Here is a 15,416-nt window from a genome sequence, read left to right on the forward strand (position 1 = left end):
GGCCCCATATGAGCTTATGCCATCACTTGGCGTCCGTCGTCTGTCGTCGTCGTCGTCTGTCGTCGTCTGTCGTCGTCGTCGTCGTCTGTTGTCATCTGTCGTCGTCTGTCGTCGTAAACTATTTCAAAAATCTTCTCCTCTGAAACTACTGGGCCAAACACCTTCAAACTTTAACTAAATGTTCCTTAGGGTATTTAGTTTATAAATTGTATCCGAAGTTTTGATCCATCGACAAACATGGCCGCCATGGCTAAAAATAGAACATAGGGGTCAAATGCAGTTTTTGGCTTATATCTCAAAAACTAAAGCTTTTAGAGCAAATCTGACATGGGGTAAAATTGTTCAATTGGTCAAGATCTATCAGCTCTGAAATTTTCAGACGAATCGAACAACCCATTGTTGGGTTGCTGCCATCGAATTGGTAGTTTTAACAAAATTTTGCAGTTTTTTGTTATTATTTTGAATATTACTATAGATATATATAAACTGTAAGCAGCAATAATGTTCAGCAAAGTAAGATCTACAAAAAAGTTAATATGACCATAATTGTCAATTGACCCCTTAAGGAGTTATTGCCCTTTAAAGACAATTTTACACAATTTGTTCATCAAGTTTGCTAACATTTAAAAATCTTCTCCTCTAAAACTACTGGGCCAATTACCTTCAAACTTTAACTAAATGTTCCTTAGGGTATCTTGTTTATAAATTGTATCCGAAGTTTGTATCCATCGACAAACATGGCCGCCATGGCTAAAAATAGAACATAAGGGTCAAATGCAGTTTTTGGCTTATATCTCAAAAACTAAATCATTTAGAGCAAATGTGACATGGGGTAAAATTGTTTAATTGGTCAAGATCTATCGGCCCTGAAATTATCAGACGAATCGAACAACCCATTGTTGGGTTGCTGCCACCGAATTGGTAGTTTTAACAAAATTTTGCAGTTTTTTGTTATTATTTTGAATATTACTATAGATATATATAAACTGTAAGCAGCAATAATGTTCAGCAAAGTAAGATCTACAAAAAAGTTAATATGACCAAAATTGTCAATTGACCCTTAAGGAGTTATTGCCCTTTAAAGACAATTTTACACCATTTGTTCATCAAGTTTGCTAACATTTAAAAATCTTCTCCTCTGAAATACAGGTGAGCGATTCAGGCTCTTGAGAGCCTCTTGTTTACTATCTAATTCAATTGATATTTCTATCGTTTGAACGTTTACTTAGACAATACTTTTCGTAAGCGGGCTACTTGATATTTTTTTTTAATGTGATTATCTACTTAAAGGGGCATTAGCTACGAGTTAGACAAAAAAATCAAAAAATTAAAATAAATAAATAATCTTTATTTCAAGAGGATCATCCCATTAGTTAAAATTAATCTTCCTGAGAGTCCTCAAAATAATAATTATAACATTTTTATAAAGTACATACAATATTGTAATGATATATACACAATATACAATTTTATGTAGATATTATTGAAAAAGCATATTAATTTGCATGATTTATGAAAAATTTGTAACATTTTGTTTTAAAAGATACAAGTGTATTACTCATCTTTATTTCATTTGGTAAACTGTTCCATATTTGAGAACCAGAATATATAAATGTTTTCTTAAAAAAAATAGTTTTTGGCTTCGGAAGATTTAATAGTTTTCCTTCAGCTGAACGTAAATTATAATTTTGATTCTCAGTAAAATGAAAGTTTTCTTGTAAATAGTTAGGAACCATATCCTTTAATGATTTAAATACAAGTGTTGCCGTTTGATATTGAATTCGTTTTTTCACATTTAACCAGTTAAAACTACTTAAACAATAAACTGGAGGATGTCATTATGTCAGGTTCTACTATTACCCTAGCAGATTTCTTTAAAAACTTATTTAGTTTATTTATTCCACTTTCATAATAACTACCCCAAATAATATAAAAAAATACGATTCTTTTTGTTTCAATATTAATAAAAGCGGAATTTTGAAATGATATTTCGGTATAAGCAGTTAGTTTGACCCAAATTTGTCAAAATAATCTCAAAAACATCGCTGTTTTATTATTCACTTGCAAGTGAATAATTCGACCTCATGTGAATACGTATTCATGTGAACTTCAATTTAACCCCTTAGCTGGAGATGGATTACGCACGTAATAGGCGTGTTCAGTTATTAAAAGGAAAATAATGTAAACTTTGAAAGTCAAACCAGGGTGAACCATTTCGTTGACTGATTCTATGCACAAAAAACCATTCTTATACGTATATCTATTAGTTCCAACCTGGGTAAACTTTTCAATAAGGTTTTATATAAACGTTTAGTAAAATTTATGGATATCAAAAATTTGATAAGTAAAAATCAAATTGGTTTTAAAGAGAAAAGTCGTACAGCTGACCACATATTCACTCTTAAGACCATAACTGATCAATACAGACAAAAAAAGAAAAAAGTTTTTGCTGCCTTCATAGACTTAAAAAAAGGCATTTGAAACCGTATGGCGACTAGGTTTATTTTCTAAACTCATAAAACATAATATCCCCCAAAAAATGTTTAATGTTATTTATTCAATGTATACTGATACAGTATGTAGAATAAAATTCTCTAATGGGCTGAGTCCTCCATTCCTATCAGAAAGGGGTGTTAAACAAGGTGACGTATTGAGTCCCCTACTTTTTAACTTTTTTATAAATGAACTAGTAGGTAATCTTGATAACAAACATACGGATCCAGTTGCCATTGGGGATACCTCTTTGAACATTCTTTTATATGCAGACGATATTGTTTTACTATCTGAAAGCAAAGAGGGTCTACAAAAATCTCTTGATATTTTACATGAATATTGTTCATCATGGAAACTACAAGTTAATACTGATAAATCAAAAATTATGATATTTAATTCTAATGGCAAGACATTGTTAAAACATTTTACCTATGATAATGCATATCTTGAAACGGTTACAAATTATTGTTACTTGGGTATTGTTTTAAAGTATAATGGCAATTTTTGCCTTGCTGTGAATACTCTAATGGAAAAAGCCAGGAAGGCATACTATAAAATAAAGAAAACTATAGGTCTCAACAACCCATGTAGACTTCTTGAAAAATTGTTTGATTGTTTAGTTACTCCCATTCTTACATATTGTAGTGAAATTTGGGGGTGGATTCACATTTTAAAGACTCTGATCCCTTCGAAAAACTTCATGTTAAATTTATCAAAGATATATTAGGGGTTCACTGTAAGGCATCTAATGATGGATGTCGAGCCGAACTTAATAGAATTCCCTTGAAAAATAAAATATTATATTCAATATTCAACTACCTGAACCATATAGTTTCTTCGGAAAATTCTTTGGCATATGATATATTCACAAAATCTGTAGATTCAAACCCTTGGGTCATAAAGGTCAAGAGTCTTTTGAATGGACTTGGAATGTCTTATATCATCAATAACTTTAATTATGTTAAAGGTAATTTAAATTCCATTAAACAAAGAATTAATGACCAATGTTTGCAAGTTCAAAATGCAAATATATTTGAATCAAAAAAGTTAGACTTTTTCAAGAGTGTATACATAATGGGCAGAAGACCACCCTATGTTGATATATTGAAAAACAGAAGTGACAGAGCTGCAATATGTAAGATCCGTATAAGCGCTCATATACTGATGATTGAAAGAGGGAGACATCTAAATATTCCCAGAAATGAAAGATACTGCTCTGTATGTAATTCTGGTCAAATTGAAAATGAAAAACATTTTCTTTTACATTGTGAAAAATACTCAACTAAAAGGGCCATATTTTACCAAAAAGTTTCAAACATAATCGTTGATCCTACAAAATTTCAAAAAAATGAAAATAATGTAATCTTTTTATTAAATAATAATTCATACACAATCCTAAAATTGACTTCCTCTTTCATTTCAGACAGTCTGAACCTGCGTAAAGCAGAACAAACTCTATAAAATTGTCATTATGTCTAATTCATAATCATTGTTTATAATATTACATATTAATATAGTCATTATTTGCAATACTTATTATGTATGACCAGCTATGTAATTAATATACCATGAGCCTTAACCATTTATTGTTGATGAGTTTGTGCTAATAAATATTTTGTATTTGTAATAAAGATATCAAAGATATACAGGTAAAAACTATTAACATATTGTTTTAATCTATAACATGAAATCAAACAGACCTAGAAAAATCCAATTGCACGTGGTCGCTTTATATCTATATTCATGTCTTTCCGCTTTTCTGTGGAAAGACCTATTGATTTTGTTCTGATTAATTTTTTTTCTTCTTCCGCCACATTTTGTTCTTACGGTGTATAATGGTTTCGCAAGATGTCGCTTAGATTTTTTGCATATGATATCGAACAGTTATTGCACTTTTGAAACTGACCCTGTTAATTAAACGAACACTTTTTATTGTAAGAGTTATCTCCCCAAACACTGTTTTTATTGTTTGGGCATCTCCTTCGCAACCGTTAAAGATTACGACAAAATTAGTTCAAAAATTTGCTCGTTATATCCTCAGGATCTTAAGAATAATTTTGAGAGTTATTTCCCCTTCTGTACTTAAAATACGTGAAATGTAATTGTTAGTGGTAAACCATAAGTGATAGAGACCTATGGTCTTTTAAATTGAGGTCCTTGGTCCACCAAAAAAGAAAATGGGGTCAAGGTCAAGGGTCAAGATCATTTGAAAGGAGTTTCCTCCCCTCTAATACTCAAAATAAGCTGTATTTGTATAGAACTCATTTCCCTTACATAGTGGAGACTAAGGGTCATTTGATTTGAGATCCTTGCTTTAAGACCTTGAAATTTAGTTCAAGGTCAAAGGTTAACTTGACGGTCTAGAATTTGTCCTTTGCTGAAGATTCATGTTAATACATGATAAAGCCTTGGGATCTTTTGCATTAGGTTAGTAGACATATGACCTTGAAAATGTCAACCAGAAGTGAACTTTTTTAAACCGGAAGTAGCAATTTATCTCCCTTATTTAAAGCAAAAGTATATGGAAACTATATATTTTAGAATCAGAGTAAAGTAAGCTATTATTTGACACCGGAAGTGACTTTGATTTAACCAGAAGTGGCTTATTATCTCCCTTAATTGATGAAAAAAGTGCCTCAAACATAGTAATCAGTGTGTGATTAGCTATCATTTAAGCCCGGACATACTGTTTTTATCAAAATTTTCTTATCGTAAGTGAATTTGAGTGAAAAGACCTTCAATTGTTCTCTGAACAATTGGTTTTTAATTATACTTATGTTTATATCGGGTTATATGATCGTCGGCGTCTTCGGAGGTCATCTCAATGGTTAATTAGATGGTGTCTTGACTAAAATACACACGAAATACTGATATATGTTATCGCTTTAATGCATTGTAAATTGTTTATTTAAGACTTTTTGTAATTTGGATATACGTTTTAGTATGTTATACATCAAATATGAAAATTTGAGTCAAATCGGTGACACATGAATTTGACAGCTAATGCCCCTTTAATATCATGAATATTGCTTTATACATCTATGTTTTTATCAACATTTTATAGTTCGATGTTAAGGCTCGCTGTTATAGAGTCTAGCATGTTTATTAAGATGACCGTTAATCAAATACACATTTTACAATTGTTTTGCAATAATAGGAATGACCAAAGGAACAAAGCGTTAATGCATTGTATCTGTTCATTGTAAGATAGTTTTTTTTTGTCCAGCTTAAAATATCATACCCAATCAAATGTTTCTAGGAGAATAAATTGACCATCGGACAGGACGGAATATTCTGAATTTACTTAGTATTCAGTAAAATATATCCAGAATAAGTTGGCCAGTTCATAAAACTTAATATGTGATGTCTTTATTAAAGGGTGTTTTAAATTGATCGTTTGTATTTTGTAATCTCCGTGACAATATTATGTTCGTATAACCGCTGAATTCTTTTAAGACAAATGTATTTTCCTTTTTCTGTTTGCCATTTCGTTTATTTGTTATTTATTTATTTTGTAATAAGATGACAATTATTGTTCAGTGAAAAATTATCAAATAAGTACTTATTTTGTAGTTTTTACGTTATTTTATTCATGTATTATGTTTTCGGGGTTAAAGGAACCGGTGTTAAAGGAACATAAGCTACGTGTAAGAAAAAAAATTTAAAAAATATGATTTTGTTTTGTTTCAAACATTTATAAAGGCAGAATATAGAAATGATATTTTTCTATTAGCAGTCAGTTTGGTTCAAGTTTGTGAAAATAAACTAAAAAAAAAAAAAAAAACACACATCGCTCATGTATTATTGGCTTGTAAGTCAATAATTCAACTCATTTGAATTCATGCAACCTTTAATTTAACCTTTAGTGGAGATGGGTTGCGCATGTGTTCAACATGTGGTTCTTTCATTAAAAAGAAAAGAATGTCAGCATTGAAATGTGAAACAAGGGAGAAAACAGGAATAATAGTTTTGTTGACTGATCCGGCTCAAAACAAATCATTCACCACTCTTCGGTGGTCATTTCGATGCATAATTAGATGGGGTCTAGTTTAGAATACGGGCGAAATGCTGATTCATTATAACGAGACAATGTATTGATAATTGTTTCTTTTGGACTTTTTGTAATTTGAATATACGTTTTAGTACGTTATAAATCAAATATTAGAATAAGTTTGACAGCTGATACCCCTTTAAGTCATATTTGATTTAAAACTCACAAAATAATTTGAGCAGTTGATAAGTGTAAAAACAATTTACGATCAGCATGGACTCGACAATATGTATCAGCATTTCGTGTGTATTTTAGTCTAGACGCCACTTAAAAAACCATCGAGGTGACCTCCAAAGACTGCCGACGGTCATATAACCTAATATAAACATAAAATATAAATATAGATAGATATCGAACACGTGCAATTGGATTTTTCTAGGTCTGTTTGATTTCATATCATAGATTAAACAAAATATCCTAATCATCGTTTTTACCTGTATAAGAATGAGTTTTTGTGGATCGAATCAGTCAACTTCACTTTCAATGTTGAAATCTCTTACTAGCTAAGGGGTTAACTTGAAGGTCACATGAATACGGATTCAATGAGGTCGAATTATTCACTTGCAAGTGAATAATTCACCAGCGATGTTTCTTAGCTTATTTTGACAAAATTGAACCAAACTGGCTGCTAAAAGCAAATTATTATTTCACTATTTTACTTTCATAAATCATTAAACAAAAAATCATATTTGTTTTTATATATCTCGTAGCTAATGCCCCGTTAAGCTGAATTAAATTCAGCATATGCTAAAACATTTTCAAAATATGCTAGATAGCATATGCATGTAAAACTATTTAAGCATATGCAAAATTCAATTCCAGTATGTGCATTTTTTTAATTTAATGTATGTAGGATTAAATAAAACATAAGTTCAATCGAATTCAACTTAATCTTTATTTGATTTAGCATAAGTTTTCATATTAAAGTGTCTAAATATATCAATAAAACAAAGCGTGTGGAAAATTGACCTTCAGAATACTTTGATCAACTTGTATTTACTTGTTAATGATATGAATGAGTGAACTTCAAGTGCGCGGCTTTATTCTGATTTGTATGATGGATTCAGTAACTTTCAAAGTAACCGTTTCGTTCACAGGCACTTGTTTCTATCCATGGGAAGGTCGACTATCCATATATATATATATGGATAGTCGACCTTCGTATGGGTAATAGAAACAAGTGCTTGTGGTTTCGTTGCTTGTTCTGAGTATTCATTGAAATTCACTAAATGCTACGTTTACTATGATTTGTAACTACTGTTGAGCAGTTCATTATATATAACATAGTTGTAATAAATACACACGTGAATGTCTTTTTAGCATCTGTCCTTGTTGATTGATTGATTGTTATTTGCTTTACGTTAATATACTTTTCAATTTGTATCATCCACGAGGAGAACTACACAATTCATATGTAAACATGTCGTGTAAATGCTTGATCATTCATATTTATATTTTTTTAGTTATGTGTTCTTTTAGCAGCCGCCTTTGACAACTCCTGCTTCAATTTGTTCTTCAATTAGCACTAGCATAATTTGTAATTACTAATCGTCGTCCTAATTTTACCCATAATGGGTCCTCGTTCGTAAATGGCTTCTATAGGTATCAATTTAACTCACTCTATTTTTAATACCTCTATTTCAAATAATTGCAATATATGCCGAGTTTTGCATTAACCATATCTTGGTGTAAATTAGATACACGCAATCAGGCTAACGCTCTCATGGGCGTATCTTATATAAAAATATATAAGAATATTTCAAAATATTTGTTCCAACTGGAACTTATATTATGAAGGAACTTCCATTTCATGACAACACAGTTGGTAACTATTTGAGGAAAAAGCTACCTTTATAGTAGTCTTATTTAGTGTACTTTATCTAAAGGTTCAATCGAAAGACACTGCATAATAATGAGATGACATAGAAAACATACTTGTAAATACTGATTATAATCAAAATATAATTATAAAAGGCATTATCAAATAATAGACTCATATCTTATTTATCCTCATTTGAAGATCTTTGAACATTTTGTACTGAATATATAAATTACAAGGTGTGGTATAAGTGCCAATAAGACAACTTTCAACCAGAGCCTATAATGATGTATATGTTACATGTATGGCCTTCGGAAATTATCAAAACCTATATCGCATAGCAAACTAGAAAAGACGCCGGCATAAATAAATTGTAAAACAATTGAAATGAGAAAAACCAACTATTTATGTGCAAAAAAAAAAAAATAAATAACATATTCAGTAAACAACAACCACTAAATTACAAGCTCCCGTGACTTGGAACAGAAACATACAGAATGTGGCGGGGTTGAACATATTTGCGGGTGCCAAATCCAAATTTAAACGTCAGATGACAATTTAAATGCATCAATTCAAAATGCAAGTTGCTATCTTCACCAATATGAAAATCTATTGTGTGTGTGGGGGTGGGGGGCTCTTTCTATATAAGGTATACACAGATATGCCACTGGTATGGGTCACTTTTTTTTGGAATGTTAAATATAACAATGGGGTGCAATTTAGCGGAGGTAATATATCAATGGGTAGAAACGTATATGTCAATTGGTCATAAATGTTCATTTACTTTTAAGATGTCTTTTAAAAAGAACTATGTTCTGATCTTTTTATCTAATAATATGAATGATCCCACGTCTAAATAAGATGTCATGATAGCTGGAAAATATGTATAAATGGGTCGTGATTTTCCTATGAAATATATGGATGGGTAGGGATTATCGCCTAAATCAATATATGAATGGGGATGTTTTTTAAACCACCGCCGGACGTCAGTACCAAAGTTTGTATGATGAGACCCCCACGTCTTCCAAAACTGGCTATTTCTGTACAAATTTCACATTAAGGATATGTCGAGAATAGGTACATGAGCCAGCAACTCAACAACCGCAAAAACAACCAACAGTCAACCAGAGGACAACATGCTATCTTCAACAACAGACAGATGTCTTCACAATATGACAAGCACCTAAACGTCCAGAGTCTTTAAAAGTTGTGAAAAAAGTAAATAGAACAATCAAATATCTACTATCAATACCATATTTTCCGAATAACAAAAATCATTAATGTATAACATAAGGCAACCACAGTGACTATCTTTTTTCACTTTGGGTTCGTGTGGATAGTAGAAAAGGTACTGAAATCGACTCGATCCATGCCCCAAATACCTGTTTAAAGGATAAGACAGTGGATTTTTTTGAGACTTGTTATATGTCTAAAAAATTTCGAAAATTGCAAATACGAAAAAAAAAAGATTTTTTTTACATTGGGGCTCAAAAAATGGGATTCATGTCCCAAACACCTCTGTAAAGGATAAGACGGTGTTTTTGAGACAGATTCAACGGAATTTGAGAAATAATTTTGTGGTGGAAAAAGATGTATCTGGATATCAGGAACGCTAAAAGACGAATATTTGAATGCAAAGGATGTATAAGAACCGAAACAGTTTAAGGGCTATACGACCAAAAAGGACCTAAAAGAGGGACGAAAGATACCAGAAGGACAGTCAAACTCATAGATCGAAAACAAACTGACAACGCCATGGCCAAAAATAAAAAGACAAACAAACAGACAAATAATAGTACAGATGACACAACATAGAAAACTTAAGACTAAGCAACACGAACCCCACCAAAAACTGGGGGTGATCTCAGGTGCTCCGGAAGGGTAAGCAGATCCTGCTCCACATGTGGCACCCGTCGTGTTGCTTATGTTATAACAAATCCGGTAAAAAGTCTAATTCGGCAGATCACATTCGTGAAAAGGGAAGGGTATTGTAGTTACGACTAATGTTAAAGTGGATACATGCTGTTTGTTTTGATAAAATTTCGAGTTACGTAAAAACAATGGCGACCAAATAATTTTCAAACGTCGACGATGTTCGACACTGATTTTATCCATGCAAATAATTCAATTTGATTTCACTGTTGATATTGCAATTAAGTATGACACGTTATTGTCACTTTAATAACACCCAAGGACATAGCTAGATTAAGGAGATATTAAGTCATCAACGTGATCAAAGAAAACAAACATGGCACCTAATCATGATGTAAGTTTTGACAATACCTATGTACATGTAGATTAGTATTGTTCGAGTCTTAATGAAATTATTTGATGCTATTATTTTATATCAATAAAAGAAAACCTCGAAGGGATATGGTAACCGAGGTGAAATATCTATATTTTTCATTTTTTTAATCATCACACGGGTAACCAGTAAATGTGACATACTTTCTTATTAAACCAGTAACATGCAGAGTTATCGAACGTAACTATGACTGGAATAGTTGCATATGCGTCCGTAAAATTTACAAAGGGATGATTTCAAATTCACCATTTGGAACTCTTGGTTTAATAGCTTCCTTGTGAGCAGCAATCCTCTATCAAGGAAATCATGATAGGAAATACAAGCCCGGGAATATCGTATCAACTGTGAGATATATACTCCGTATGCAGGCGCTGCTGGAATGTTGCTACATAGAAATGGAAAGTTCACAATTGGGAAGCTGAAATCATCGTTTTTGTCGTAAAGTTTTGTTTTCAACCGACCCTCATTGTCAATTTCTAGATGTAAGTCAAGATATGAGGCAGACTTAACTGTATCTGTAGTATCCTTTTTCTCTAGTTCGATGGGATAGATTCGTTCAACATAGTCACCGAATTTTGTATTATTTAGTGAGAGAACATCATCTATATAGCGGAACGTAAAGTTAAAGGATATTGCTAACTTCTTATCTTTCTTCCTAAGAAGTTCATGTATGAAGTCAGCCTCATAATGATAAAGAAACAAGTCGACAAGAAGAGGGGCACAATTGGTTCCTAAATTAATAGCCAAATCCATCTAAGGTCAACTTTGGCTGAGTGAGCTAAATCCTTAGTTTTTAATCATTGCTAAATTTATAAACAATTTAAGAAAGGTTTGTTATAAGTCATGTCCGACTAGAGAGCTGCTGATACACTTGGGGTATTGTATAGTGCAAACGTCAGCATATAAATCCCGGCATGTTGGATTGTTCAATATAAAGTGGTAAATTATTGATATAAATTAGAAATAATAGAGGACTTTGACGCTTTAATAGGATGCCAAAGCTCTTTACTATCTGTTAATTATATATAATAGCAATCTGTTAATTCAAATGGAAGTTCATTGATTCAGAAGTAACTTACTAAGTGCAGGTGAAGATATGAAGAACGTTAAGCTGTCCGAAAAACATTTTTGAAATAACAAGAATTTCACATTACTGTAGGCCTATAATATCATGGTAAAAGGGGACGACCATTTGAAAATATTGGGACTGCCGCTAAAAGAGGAGTTTTAAAATGAATATTCTAGCCTAGTAAAATTTGATAAAAAATAATCTTGCAATCTTGCTGGTAACAGGATGGAAATGAAAATAAATAGCATCAATTACAAGAAATTTGAAAGATTCAACTCAATTCAAAATATTTTATTGTTCAAATATCACATATGTCAAACGTACATTTAAACAAAGGGATTGTACAAAAGGCAACGCCTATACAAATCCTTTCCCATACAAGATGGATTGAATAATCTGATAGTATATAATATATTTCTGATAATTCATAGATCATTCATTGTTGCAGTGAGTCAGGGGAGGCAATCTCCCCAATTATTGAAATATTTTATTGGGAATAATAATTATCAGTGATCCCTTGCAAGTTCGCTACTGAAGATGATAATGTCAAATTTTATACCACATTAATACGAAATGATAAAGAATCAAATAAATCTTTTAAGTGATATTTACTCAAATTCACTAACTCACTGCAACAAAGTTGCTCTATTTGTATAAATAATAATAATAATTGCCCCTTATTTTGCAATACATAGTAATTTAGTATACCATCTTATTACAAAGACTGTTAATTTCTTGATTTTCTTTTATAACATAAGTATTAATAGAAAATATGAAATAGAATATCAATAAATTTACTTGCAAAAAGATGATAACACAATTGATTATTTTTTTGTGTGTTAGATGTTAGTGTTGTCTTTAATAAAGACTAAAGAGTGGTACACTGTGGTTATAGACTAATTTTAAACAGTGATATCATTACATCAGATATTATAAAAATCTTCCAGTTTCATGAATATATATATATGTTGGACATATGTAAATATCTCTGTGTTTTCATCAATATTTAAATCTGAGCAACCCTGTAGTAGGACATTCAAGATTGATATTGTTAAATATCCTCAGTTTTCGAAAGAGCTAAGTGATAAACGTAAAATGGACAAACCTAGAAGAAATGAAAATTATCTTCTATCGGGTCTCCACATGCACACGTGCACATAGAGCTGTCCGACAAATGATCACAGAAGAGGTGATGTTTTAGGTCACTAGCCTCATTTCTCAAATGGCAGCGAATTATATTAATTTTTCGTAAAACAGTGGAAAAGAAAACTGGACAGGGACTTATATCCTCATTCAGCTTTCTTTTGAATCCTGTAAAGCTTATAATATTTTTTACTTCTCCATCAAGTGAATTAAACTTTTCAAGAGTATGGGGAATAAAACTGTTTTTATAGGCTGTGGTTCGACACTGAGGAGTTGTAAATTCCCTTTTATTTCTCAGACCATACTGAACATTAGTGTTTGCATAGACAAAACATCAGCAGCAATGTAATCAGGAATATCTCCAGAAATGGTTTTATGATTAAACAATAATTTGTTTTTCTGTCGCCTATTCTGGAGGGAATCCCAACCTAATTCCTTGTATAATTTCCATCTAGGTGTTCCCTTTTGAAACCCAGCTCCCTTACTGAAAAAAAATCAGCATCCTGCAAATATTTGCAGACTTGCAGCGAACACAGAGTCTGTATTTGCGGCATGTTTGCTGCAAATACGCTGCAGGTCTGCTGCAAACAATTTACCATACAAATGAGTGTTTGCTGCAGACCTGCAGCAAACATTTATTAGTGTTTGCTGCAGACCTGCTGCAAACATTTTTATGCAAATTAATCTTTCTCCTGCGTGTTTGCTACAGACCTGCGGCAAACATTTATATTCAAATTAATCTTTTTCCTGCGTTTTTGCTGCAAACTTGCAGGAACTACATACATTATATACAATTAACCAATGTCATGTTGTGTACACATCACGTTATCTATATTACACAGTAAATTCTGATATAATTAGGTTGCATACATACATACAATAACTCAAATACTTCATCAAGTGCTCAAATGAATTGCATGCATGAATCTAAAATACGAAAAAAGGTTTATTTGAAATTTATTTTGTGCATATATACAGCTAGTTAAATTAATATTGTCACAACATTCAACTTGACTTATTGCAACATAATATCTATGAATTTGACTGTCCCTCTGGTATCTTTCGTCCCTCTTTTACAATCTCCAAACATATTAGAAAGTACTGTATATTAGTTATATGTTTGAAAATGTTTTTCAAACCTTCATGCAGGTATTTGTGGAATTTCATAAGTTTACAGTTCTATGAAGAGTTTGTACTTACAAATAATGTGTTTGAAAACATAAGTTTACAGTTCTATGAAGAGTTTGTACTTACAAATAATGTGTTTGAAAACTAAACATTTAATTTCCAACCAAAAAAAGCCTCCCTGAACACTAATATATAACATGACTCAACATTATAAAATTTATAAAAATTTTATCTTCCAGGAAGTTACCAATAGGCATGCTCAGTCATTTTATGTAATTCTTGCAATCCTCTTGCAAACATATAGAATTGTCAAAGATTTCTGCAATCTAGCTGCATGCGAACATCCCTTATATTCTTGTTTTTCCTGCAATCTTACTGCAAACATATTAATTGTTTCTGCAAACTTGCCGCAAGCTTGATACAAAAAGCTGCAATGTTTGCAGGAGGTTTGCAGCTAGCTGCAAACATCTGCAAACATTATTCAAAGGGTTCCTGCAAGCTTTATGTTTGCAGGTCTGCAGCAAACATTTCAGTTCTGTAACGGAGATACAATTCTAGCAGCAGCTACTAGTGTACAGACGCAATTAGATCTGATTCTTCTTTTTTACAGTTATCCCAAATTATGTTCCCATATTCCAAAATATGTCTTATAAAGGCAGTATAAAGTCTTTCCAAGACTGTCTATCAATCTTGTTTTTTAAATATCTCATAATATTAAGACGTCTACAAGCTTTTGTATAAATATCCTGTATGTGACTTGCCCATCTGGCATATTAGATGATAGGGTTATGCCAAGATGTTTATGTTCTGATATATTTTCTAGAGGTACATTATTCCTGCATAATGATGTAACATCAACATTACTTTTTCTCGTAAAGTACATAGATTTATCTGCATTGAAGGTTACACCCCAATCTCCTGCCCACTAATCTAATGATTCTAGATCTTGCCCTAATGAATCAGCTGCTGATCTCTCATCGTCTACAACACAATATAAACAGATATCGTCTGCAAACAGTTTTATTTAGTCTGTAACTACATCTATTATGTCATTTACAAACAACAAAAACAGAAAAGGGCCCAAGATGGACCCTTGAGGAACTCCTGCCTTAACACAAGGATTTGTATAGTGAGACCTCTCAATATACAAATCCGACTTGCTTAACAGTATTCCAATTTGAAAAAATAACCATTTACTCCAACCCTTTGCTGTCTATCAGAAGGATAACTTTTGAACCTGTTAAGCAACAAAAAAAAATTGAAAGAATAAACATTCTCAACACGGGTTTCGCTGAATGTAATATTATTAATTAAATAATTCTGATAGTTGTGTTTACTATACTGAGTTTTTATTTCGAACTTATAGTGTTTCATATGCTTTCAAAGTTGATTTTTGTGCATTAATTTT

General features: G+C 31.8%; 1 long non-coding RNA gene across 42 annotated transcripts in view; it reads left to right on the plus strand.

Annotated features, from left to right (window-relative positions):
- The window catches only part of LOC127703119 (uncharacterized), a 365,292-nt gene that overhangs the window by 87,131 nt on the left and 262,745 nt on the right, over window positions 1–15,416 (plus strand). The gene's annotated exons all lie outside the window — the stretch shown is intronic.

This window comes from Mytilus californianus, unplaced genomic scaffold (genome assembly GCF_021869535.1).
Source record: "Mytilus californianus isolate M0D057914Y unplaced genomic scaffold, xbMytCali1.0.p SCAF_5, whole genome shotgun sequence".
Taxonomy (NCBI): Eukaryota; Metazoa; Mollusca; class Bivalvia; order Mytilida; family Mytilidae; genus Mytilus; species Mytilus californianus.